The sequence below is a fragment of the Marmota monax genome, unplaced genomic scaffold, assembly GCF_021218885.2.
Source record: "Marmota monax isolate L192 unplaced genomic scaffold, Marmota_monax_Labrador192_F-V1.1 WCK01_AAM20220418_F8-fsc00021, whole genome shotgun sequence".
Taxonomy (NCBI): Eukaryota; Metazoa; Chordata; class Mammalia; order Rodentia; family Sciuridae; genus Marmota; species Marmota monax.
This window is the reverse complement of record NW_026695228.1, coordinates 6,935,620-6,945,088: the sequence shown is the minus strand read 5'-3', so window position 1 is coordinate 6,945,088 and position 9,469 is coordinate 6,935,620. Positions and strand designations below refer to the sequence as shown.

Genomic DNA, 9,469 nt, shown 5'->3' with positions numbered 1-9,469 from the left:
AGGCTGAGACAGGAGGATCACAGGTTCAAAGCCAGCCTCAGCAAAAGTGAGGTGCTAAGCAACTCAGTGAGACCCTATGTCTAAATAATATACAAAAAAAAACAGAGCTAGGGATGTGTCTCAGTGGTCGGGTGCCCCTGAGCTCAATCCTGGGTACCCCCCACCTCAAAAAATTGAAAATTAAAAAAAATATATAACTATGGGTGTGAGTATGCTTGGTGGTGAGGTGAGTTGTAAATAGTTATGACTAGGTAAGCTAGGATCACAGTAGGCCAGTACTGCTGACTCCTAGACCCAGCCTTCTGTGTTTATGATCAACCTGGATGTGTGCTAGGCCAGGTGACCCTTATCATACGTGGAGTTAAATGATATACAATAGGACTATGGAGCACCATTCAAACATTCTCTACCTGAACCATCTTTATTCATTCCCCTCCCTGATCTCAGGTAAACACTGGTCAGAACATTCCTGAATTCAGAACAATGCACCTGGAACAAAGCTCAGTGCCACATGGTCTCTGGGATCATCTAACAGATCTTTAGATGAGCTTAAGGTTCAAGCTACAAGCGTCTAGGGTCAAAAACCTAGAATCATATTTTACACTTTTTCCTCTGTTGCCCATTTTCCATAGCCACTGCTGCCACCTATTCCAGGACCTGACATTCAGCCTCAGAATTGACCTTGGAAGTGCCCTCCACGCTGCCAGGTTCTCTGCGGACCTTCCACACTTGTGGCTTGCATTACATATTGGACAGCACAGGGCTCATACCTGGATGACTGCTGTATACTTCTAACTGAAAACATAAACTTACCATTGGCCACTAGGTGGTACCATTGCACAAATTATGTGACATTTAGGGTAGGCATTTTAAGATGGTGTCTTTGAAAGTGATCTGATCAAGAGTGTTAAACTTTAAACATTGTGGATCCAATCCCAATATGAATTTAAAGAATTTAGCTGTCTAATATCACATGCAACTGTATAGTGTCACTGGCTGGGGTATCTCAATGTCTCTGTTCAGTACGTATTTGTTGATTGCCTATTGTGCATTAGTAATTTTCTATAAAAATAACTCCTCTATTATCTATTTCTGTCTGGACTACCAAATATCTGCACATGGGTCTCTTGTTTTCCCTCCTTAGTCCAGCTAGTCTAGTCTCACAACTTTGCCAACTGTGGGTATATCTTCTACTTTTGTCCTCTGATTTATTAATAAAGCAGAAGGCAGAGCTGCGGGAACTGTGGGCCTGAGGAAGTAAGGACTGGGTAGATCATGGCCAGGGTGCACCATTGAGTGGAAAAATGGTAAAGTATGAGGTCTTCAGTTATGACTGGCTGTTGTCATGCTTGACTCACCTGGCAGGACTTTGCATTCTCTGGTCTAGGCAGGATGGTGGAAGTGTGATTCTGTCATTTCTCTGAGCTCTATGGCTCCCTCTCTCTCTTCTGAACAGAAGTTCTGCATGCCCCTGTGCCCCAGGGCACTGAGAATGGGGACAGTCTAGGCCCGGAGAGCAGGCTAAGGAGGAAGAAGTACATACCCAATGAGCAGCCAGGTAACAGTGCCCACAATCCAGTCAAGGGGGGCAGTGCTGAGTCCCAAAAGCCTGATATGTGAGAGCAGCTAGTCATTTGCTGCAGGGCGCCAGGGTTATATGAACCACAATAAAGAAAACTTGATGAAGTATATCAGTCACCAGCACCCCAACCATCCCCAGCTCTTCAGCATTGTCCACCTGTCTGTGAAGGCCCCATCTTCTTTGGGGACAAGCAGCATGGTTTTGTTTTCAGCCACACCTTCTTCATCAAGGACAGCCTGGTCGGGGTGGAAGCTTGCAGTGCTGGTACAGCATCATTATCATCATGATGTGTTTATCAACAACTCCTGGCCCTTGCTGCTGGGAAAGATCTGAGGGGTCATCGGTAAGCTCCAAGCCAAAGCCCTCAAGGTAACTGAGGCAGAGCAGTTTGGGCGTCCGCAGCCAGCCCAGAAGATGAACACCCTTCCTGAACCAAAGGATTGGTAATGTTGCCAGCTGACTTTGTTGACCAGCAACATCCTGGGGGCATCTTCGCACCTCCTCTGTCCGGCTCTTGAAGCCAGAGGCAGCCAGCTGACAGAGAAGCCCCTGGAGGGTATGCCAAGAGAGGATACCTAGGTCCAGATGGAGAAGTTCGCCAACTGAGAAGAGGAATCAGAAAGCGGGGACAACGTGGGCTGAAGAGGAGGAGAAAGCCTCTGTGCTGCTAGAGAATGTGGAAGGGCAAGTGCCTGACAGATTTGTCCTTACTCTCAGACTGTGAAAATTGACAACTCCAAATGCTGTCAGTGCTCAAGACCCTTCAGCACACGATACAGGTGCTGAATGCCCCTTATTTTTGCCTGCCTGGTATGGGAACCAGGTGCTTTGGAAAAGCAGAGCTGTGGGCCTGGTCTAATCAGTATTTGAAGTTCTTGGGCCATGCTGTATCTGCATCATCCCACACAGCACTCAGTACCAGGAGGCCTGCTGGGGCATCTTCCTGGGGCTTAGTCCACACATGCAGATCCCTTCCCACATGCTGACTTCAGATTGGCAGTCATCATGGAGGTGCATAAAGCCATGCACTCTACCTTTCACCTGGTCAAGCGGACAACCAGTCTCTTAGCAAGTATGAGTTTGTGGTGAACAGTGGGAGCCCTGTGTCTATGGACAGAGATTGAAACAGCTTAGGCCAACCAGAACCTGTCTGTAGAGGTGGTGTCCCAGTGCCTTGTCTGCCTCAAGGAAGAGTGAATGGATGAAAAAAGTGAAGATCCTCTTTAAATTCACCAAGGTGGACATGCAGAAGCTCTGGAGCATCCTTGTTGTCTTTGAGGAGGACAGTGTCAAGCTGCTGCAGTTCCAGATGACAGGCCTGAGCAAAACCTAATGGTGGCGGAGCCCGCGGAGGCTGCTTCTTGGACCCTGCTACTATCAGAGCATACACCAAACACTAAGCGGCCGAATTCCGGCTCCCGGAACTGAGCCCGCGGGGGCTGCTTCTTGGAGCCTACACTTATAGGAGCTTACACCGAGCACGGAGCGGCCGAGTTCCGGCTCCCGGAACTTCCCTGGACCGGGGCTGGGAGCCCGCGGAAACTGTGTCTCGGTCCGGGTCCTGCTGAGGGCAGGTCAGGACTCACCCATTGCTTGGGTTGCCTGGCAAGGGGAACGAAATGCTGCCATTCGCATAGGATACCAACATGGCAGAGATCTGATGTCAGCAGAAAGCGGTGGAGGAGAGATCTTCATCAATACCAGCGGTGACATAAGCAGTTGGTCTCCTGGTAAGGGGGGTGAGGCTCAGTCACCCGAGTCTCCTCAATTTGTCCTCGAGCCAGAGGGAAGGAGCCGGGCCGCCGCCAGCCCCCGGAGCAGGCCCAGCGGCTCGCCAGCGTGGTGACCGCGTGACCCCAATTGGAGAGGGGGCGGAGCGGAGCCGCCACCCACACCCGCCAGGTGGGCAGACCCACGACCCAGTAGTACATGGGCGTGGTAGGAGGGGCAGGGCAGAGCCGCCCTTCGCGCTTGCAAGGTAAACAGACCTGTGACAGCCTGGCGGGTCAGGCCCAGTGGCCTGCCAGTGTGGTACACACGTCACCCCAACTCGAGTAGGGGCAGAGCAGATCCTTATCCCACGCCCGGATCAGGCCCTGCCGGTGTGGTGGTCACGTGACCCCAATTGGAGTGGGGGTGGAGCGGAACCGCCACCCGTGCCCGCAGGGTGAGCAGACCAGTGATCAACCTGCAGATCAGGCCCAGGGGTCCGCAGGCGTGGTAGGAGGGGCAGGGCAGATCCGCCGCCCGCGCCTTCAAGGTAGGCAGACCTACAACAGACCGGCGGATCAGGCCCAGGAGCCTGCCGGCGGGGTACAAACACCACCCTAATTGGAGTAGTGACAGAGCAGAGTCGCCTCCCTTGCCAGGAACAGACCCAGCATCCTGCAGGCGGGGTAGTCACGACACCCCAATTGGAGTAGGGGCAAAGCAGAGCCTCCACTCGTGCCCGAAAGGTGGGCAGATCTGCGACCGACCAGCAGGACAGGCCCAGTGGCCTGCTGGTACGACAGACACGTCACCCCAATTGGAGTAGGGGCAGAACAGAGCCGCCACCAGCTCCCAGAACAGGCCCAGTGACCTGCCGGCGTGGTAGCCACGACACCCCAATTGGAATAAGGAGAGAGCAGAGCCGCCGCCCGCACCTGCAGGAAAGATACGCAAGCAGTATGAAAAGACAAGGAAAGAAAGGACCACAAGCAATGCAGGTCAACGCAACTTTAGAAGAGGTAACAGCTGCAGCAGATGGAATGTCAGATAAAGAATTCAGGATATACATGCTTCAGATGATCTGGAGTATCAAGGAAGACATTAAACAGCAAAATCAGACAATGAAAGATCACTTCGACAACGAATTACGCAAACAAATCCAGGAAGCAAAGGATCAACTATACAGGGAGATAGAGGTTATAAAAAACAAGCAATCAGAAATCCTAGAAATGCAGGAAGCAATAAACCAACTTAAAAACTCAATGGAGAATACTACCAACAGAGTAGAACACTTAGAAGATAGAACATCAGACAATGAAGACAAAGTATTTCAACTGGAAAAGAACATAGACAGCTCAGCAAGACTGTTAAGAAACCATGAGCAGAACATCCAAGAAATATGGGATAACATTAAGAGACCAAACTTAAGAGTCATTGGGATACAGGAAGGTACAGAGCTCCAAACCAAAGGAATGAGCAGTCTATTCCATGAAATAATACAAGAAAACTTCCCAGACTTGAAGAATGAGACAGAATCCCAAATCCTAGAAGCCTACAGGACGCCGAATGTGCAAAATCATAAGAGATCCACACCTAGACACATTATAATGAAGATGCCCAACATACAGAATAAGGAGAGAATTTTAAAAGCTACAAGAGAAAGGAAGCAGATTACATTTAGGGGCAAGCCAATCAGGATAACAGCTGATCTTTCAACACAGACTCTGAAAGCTAGAAGATCCTGGAATAACATATTTCAAACACTGAAAGATAATGGGTTCCAACCAAGAATTGTGTATCCAGCGAAATTAAGCTTCAGGATGGAGAATGAAATTAAAACCTTCCACGATAAACAAAAGTTTAAAGAATTCGCAGCTAGAAAACCATCTCTTCAAAACATCCTAGCCAAAGTATTACAGGAAGAGGAAATGGAAAATAACAATGAAAACCAACAGTGGGAGGTAGGACAGTAAAGGGGGGGGGAAACAATCAAAGAGGAAAACAAACAATGTTTAGTAACAGAAATAAACAAATATGGCTGGAAGAACAACCCATATCTCAATAATAACCCTAAATGTTAATGGCTTAAACTCACCAATTAAGAGACACAGGCTAGTAGAATGGATCACAAAACAAGACCCAACAATATGCTGCCTACAGGAGACGCATTTGATAGGAAAAGACATACATAGGCTGAAGGTGAAAGGTTGGGAAAAATCATATCACTCATATGGACTTCGGAAACAAGCAGGCGTGTCCATACTCATATCAAATAAAATAGATTTCAAGCCAAAGTTAATCAAAAGAGATAAAGAGGGACACTACATACTGCTTAAGGGAACCATACACCAACAAGACATAACAATCATAAATATTTATGCCCCAAACAATGGTGCAGCTATGTTCGTCAAACAAACTCTTCTCAAGTTCAAGAGTCTAATAGACCACCACACCATAATCATGGGAGACTTCAACACACCTCTCTCGCCACTGGACAGATCTTCCAAACAAAAGTTGAATAAGGAAACTATAGAACTCAATAACACTATTAATAACCTAGACCTAATTGACATATATAGAGTATACCACCCAACATCAAGCAGTTACACTTTTTTCTCAGCAGCACATGGATCCTTCTCAAAAATAGATCATATATTATGTCACAGGGCAACTCTTAGACAATATAAAGGAGTAGAGATATTACCATGCATCTTATCTGATCATAATGGAATGAAACTGAAAATCAACGATAAAAGAAGGAAGGAAAAAGCATACATCAATTGGAGAATGAACAATAGGTTACTGAATGATCAATGGGTTATAGAAGACATCAAGGAGGAAATTAAAAAATTCTTAGAGATAAATGAAAACACAGACACAACATATCGGAATCTATGGGACACATTGAAAGCAGTTCTAAGAGGAAAATTCATTGCTTGGAGTTCATTCCTTAAAAAAAGAAAAAACCAACAAATAAATGATCTCATACTTCATCTCAAAATCCTTGAAAAAGAAGAGCAAAACAACAGCAAAAGAAGTAGAAGGCAAGAAATAATTAAAATCAGAGCTGAAATTAATGAAATCGAAACAAAAGAAACAATTGAAAAAATTGACAAAACTAAAAGTTGGTTCTTTGAAAAAATAAACAAAATCGACAGACCCTTAGCGATGCTAGTGAAGAGAAGAAGAGAGAGAACTCAAATTACTAGCATACGGGATGAAAAAGGCAATATCACAACAGACACTTCAGAAATACAGAAGATAATCAAAAACTATTTTGAATCCTTATACTCCAATAAATTAGAAGATAGTGAAGGCATAGATAAATTTCTTAAGTCATATGATCTGCCCAGATTGAGTCAGGAGGATATAGAAAACCTAAACAGACCAATATCAATTGAGGAGATAGAAGAAACCATCAAAAGACTACCAACTAAGAAAAGCCCAGGTCCCGATGGGTATACAGCAGAATTTTACAAAACCTTTAAAGAAGAACTAATACCAATACTTTTCAAGCTACTTCAGGAAATAGAAAAGGAGGGAGAACTTCCAAATTCATTCTATGAGGCCAACATCACCCTGATACCTAAACCAGACAAAGACACTTCAAAGAAAGAAAACTACAGACCAATATCTCTAATGAACCTAGATGCAAAAATCCTCAATAAAATTCTGGCGAATCGGATACAAAAACATATAAAAAAAATTGTACACCATGATCAAGTAGGATTCATCCCTGGGATGCAAGGCTGGTTCAATATACGGAAATCAATAAATGTTATTCACCACATCAATAGACTTAAAAATAAGAACCATATGATCATCTCGATAGATGCGGAAAAAGCATTTGACAAAGTACAGCATCCCTTTATGTTCAAAACTCTAGAAAAACTAGGGATAACAGGAACATACCTCAATATTGTAAAAGCAATCTATGCTAAGCCTCAGGCTAGCATTATTCTGAATGGAGAAAAACTGAAGGCATTCCCTCTAAAATCTGGAACAAGACAGGGATGCCCTCTCTCTCCACTTCTCTTCAACATAGTTCTCGAAACACTGGCCAGAGCAATTAGACAGACGAAAGAAATTAAAGGCATAAAAATAGGAAAAGAAGAAATTAAATTATCACTATTTGCAGATGATATGATTCTATATCTAGCAGACCCAAAAGGCTCTACAAAGAAACTATTAGAGCTAATAAATGAATTCAGCAAAGTGGCAGGATTTAAAATCAACACGCATAAATCAAAGGCATTCCTGTATATCAGCGACAAATCCTCTGAAATGGAAATGAGGACAACCACTCCATTCAAAATATCTTCAAAAAAAATAAAATACTTGGGAATCAACCTAACAAAAGAGGTGAAAGACTTATACAATGAAAACTACAGAACCCTAAAGAGAGAAATAGAAGAAGATCTTAGAAGATGGAAAAATATACCCTGTTCATGGATAGGCAGAACTAACATCATCAAAATGGCGATATTACCAAAAGTTCTCTATAGGTTTAATGCAATGCCAATCAAAATCCCAATGGCATTTCTTGTAGAAATAGAGAAAGCAATCATGAAATTCATATGGAAAAATAAAAGACCCAGAATAGCAAAAACAATGCTAAGCAAGAAGTGTGAATCAGGCGGTATAGCGATACCAGACTTCAAACTATACTACAGAGCAATAGTAACAAAAACAGCATGGTACTGGTACCAAAACAGGCGTGTGGACCAATGGTACAGAATAGAGGACACAGAAACCAATCCACAAAACTACAACTATCTTATATTTGATAAAGGGGCTAAAAGCATGCAATGGAGGAAGGATAGCATCTTCAACAAATGGTGCTGGGAAAACTGGAAATCCATATGCAACAAAATGAAACTGAATCCCTTTCTCTCGCCATGCACAAAAGTGAATTCAAAATGGATCAAGGAACTTGATATCAAATCAGAGACGCGCCGTCTGATAGAAGAAAAAGTTGGCTACGATCTACAGTCGGTGGGGTCGGGCTCCAAATTCCTCAATAGGACACCCATAGCACAAAAGTTAATAACTAGAATCAACAAATGGGACTTACTCAAACTAAGAAGTTTTTTCTCAGCAAAAGAAACAATAAGAGAGGTAAATAGGGAGCCTACATCCTGGGAACAAATCTTTACTCCTCACACTTCAGATAGAGCCCTAATATCCAGAGTATACAAAGAACTCAAAAAATTAGACAATAAGAGAACAAACAACCCAATCAACAAATGGGCCAAGGACCTGAACAGACACTTCACAGAGGAGGACATACAGTCAATCAACAAGTACATGAAAAAATGCTCAACATCTCTAGCTGTCAGAGAAATGCAAATCAAAACCACCCTAAGATACCATCTCACTCCAGTAAGATTGGCAGCAATTAGGAAGTCAAACAACAACAAGTGCTGGCGAGGATGTGGGGAAAAGGGTACACTTGTACATTGCTGGTGGGACTGCAGATTGGTGCAGCCAATTTGGAAAGCAGTATGGAGATTTCTTGGAAAGCTGGGAATGGAGCCACCATTTGACCCAGCTATTCCCCTTCTTGGTCTATTCCCTAAAGACCTAAAAAGAGCATGCTACAGGGACACTGCTACATCGATGTTCATAGCAGCACAGTTCACAATAGCAAGACTGTGGAACCAACCTAGATGCCCTTCAATAGACGAATGGATAAAAAAAATGTGGCATTTATACACAATGGAGTATTACTCTGCATTAAAAAATGACAAAATCATAGAATTTACAGGGAAATGGATGGCATTAGAGCAGATTATGCTAAGTGAAGCTAGCCAATCCCTAAAAAACAAATGCCAAATGTCTTCTTTGATATAAGGAAAGTAACTAAGAACAGAGTAGGGACGAAGAACAGGAGAAGAAGATTAACATTTAACAGGGATGAGAGGTGGGAGGGAAAGGGAGAGAGAAGGTAAATTGCACGGTAATGGAAGGAGACCCTTAGGGTTATACATTGGAGGGGGTAGAGAGAGAGGAGGGGAGGGGAGGGGAGGGGAGAGGTGGGGAGGGGGGAGGGTGGATGATGGGAAAGGCAGCGGAGCACAACAGACACTAGTATGGCAATTTGTAAATCAATGGATGTGTAACTGATGTGAATCTGCAATCTGTGTATGGGGTGAAGGTGGGAGTTCATAACCCACT

The 9,469-nt window shown here is 44.3% G+C and overlaps 1 pseudogene; it reads left to right on the top strand.

Moving 5' to 3' along the window:
• Positions 1 to 1,416: 1,416 nt before the first annotated feature.
• On the top strand, positions 1,417 to 2,915 carry LOC124087546 (folliculin-like; annotated as a pseudogene).
• The last annotated feature ends 6,554 nt before the right edge of the window (positions 2,916 to 9,469 follow it).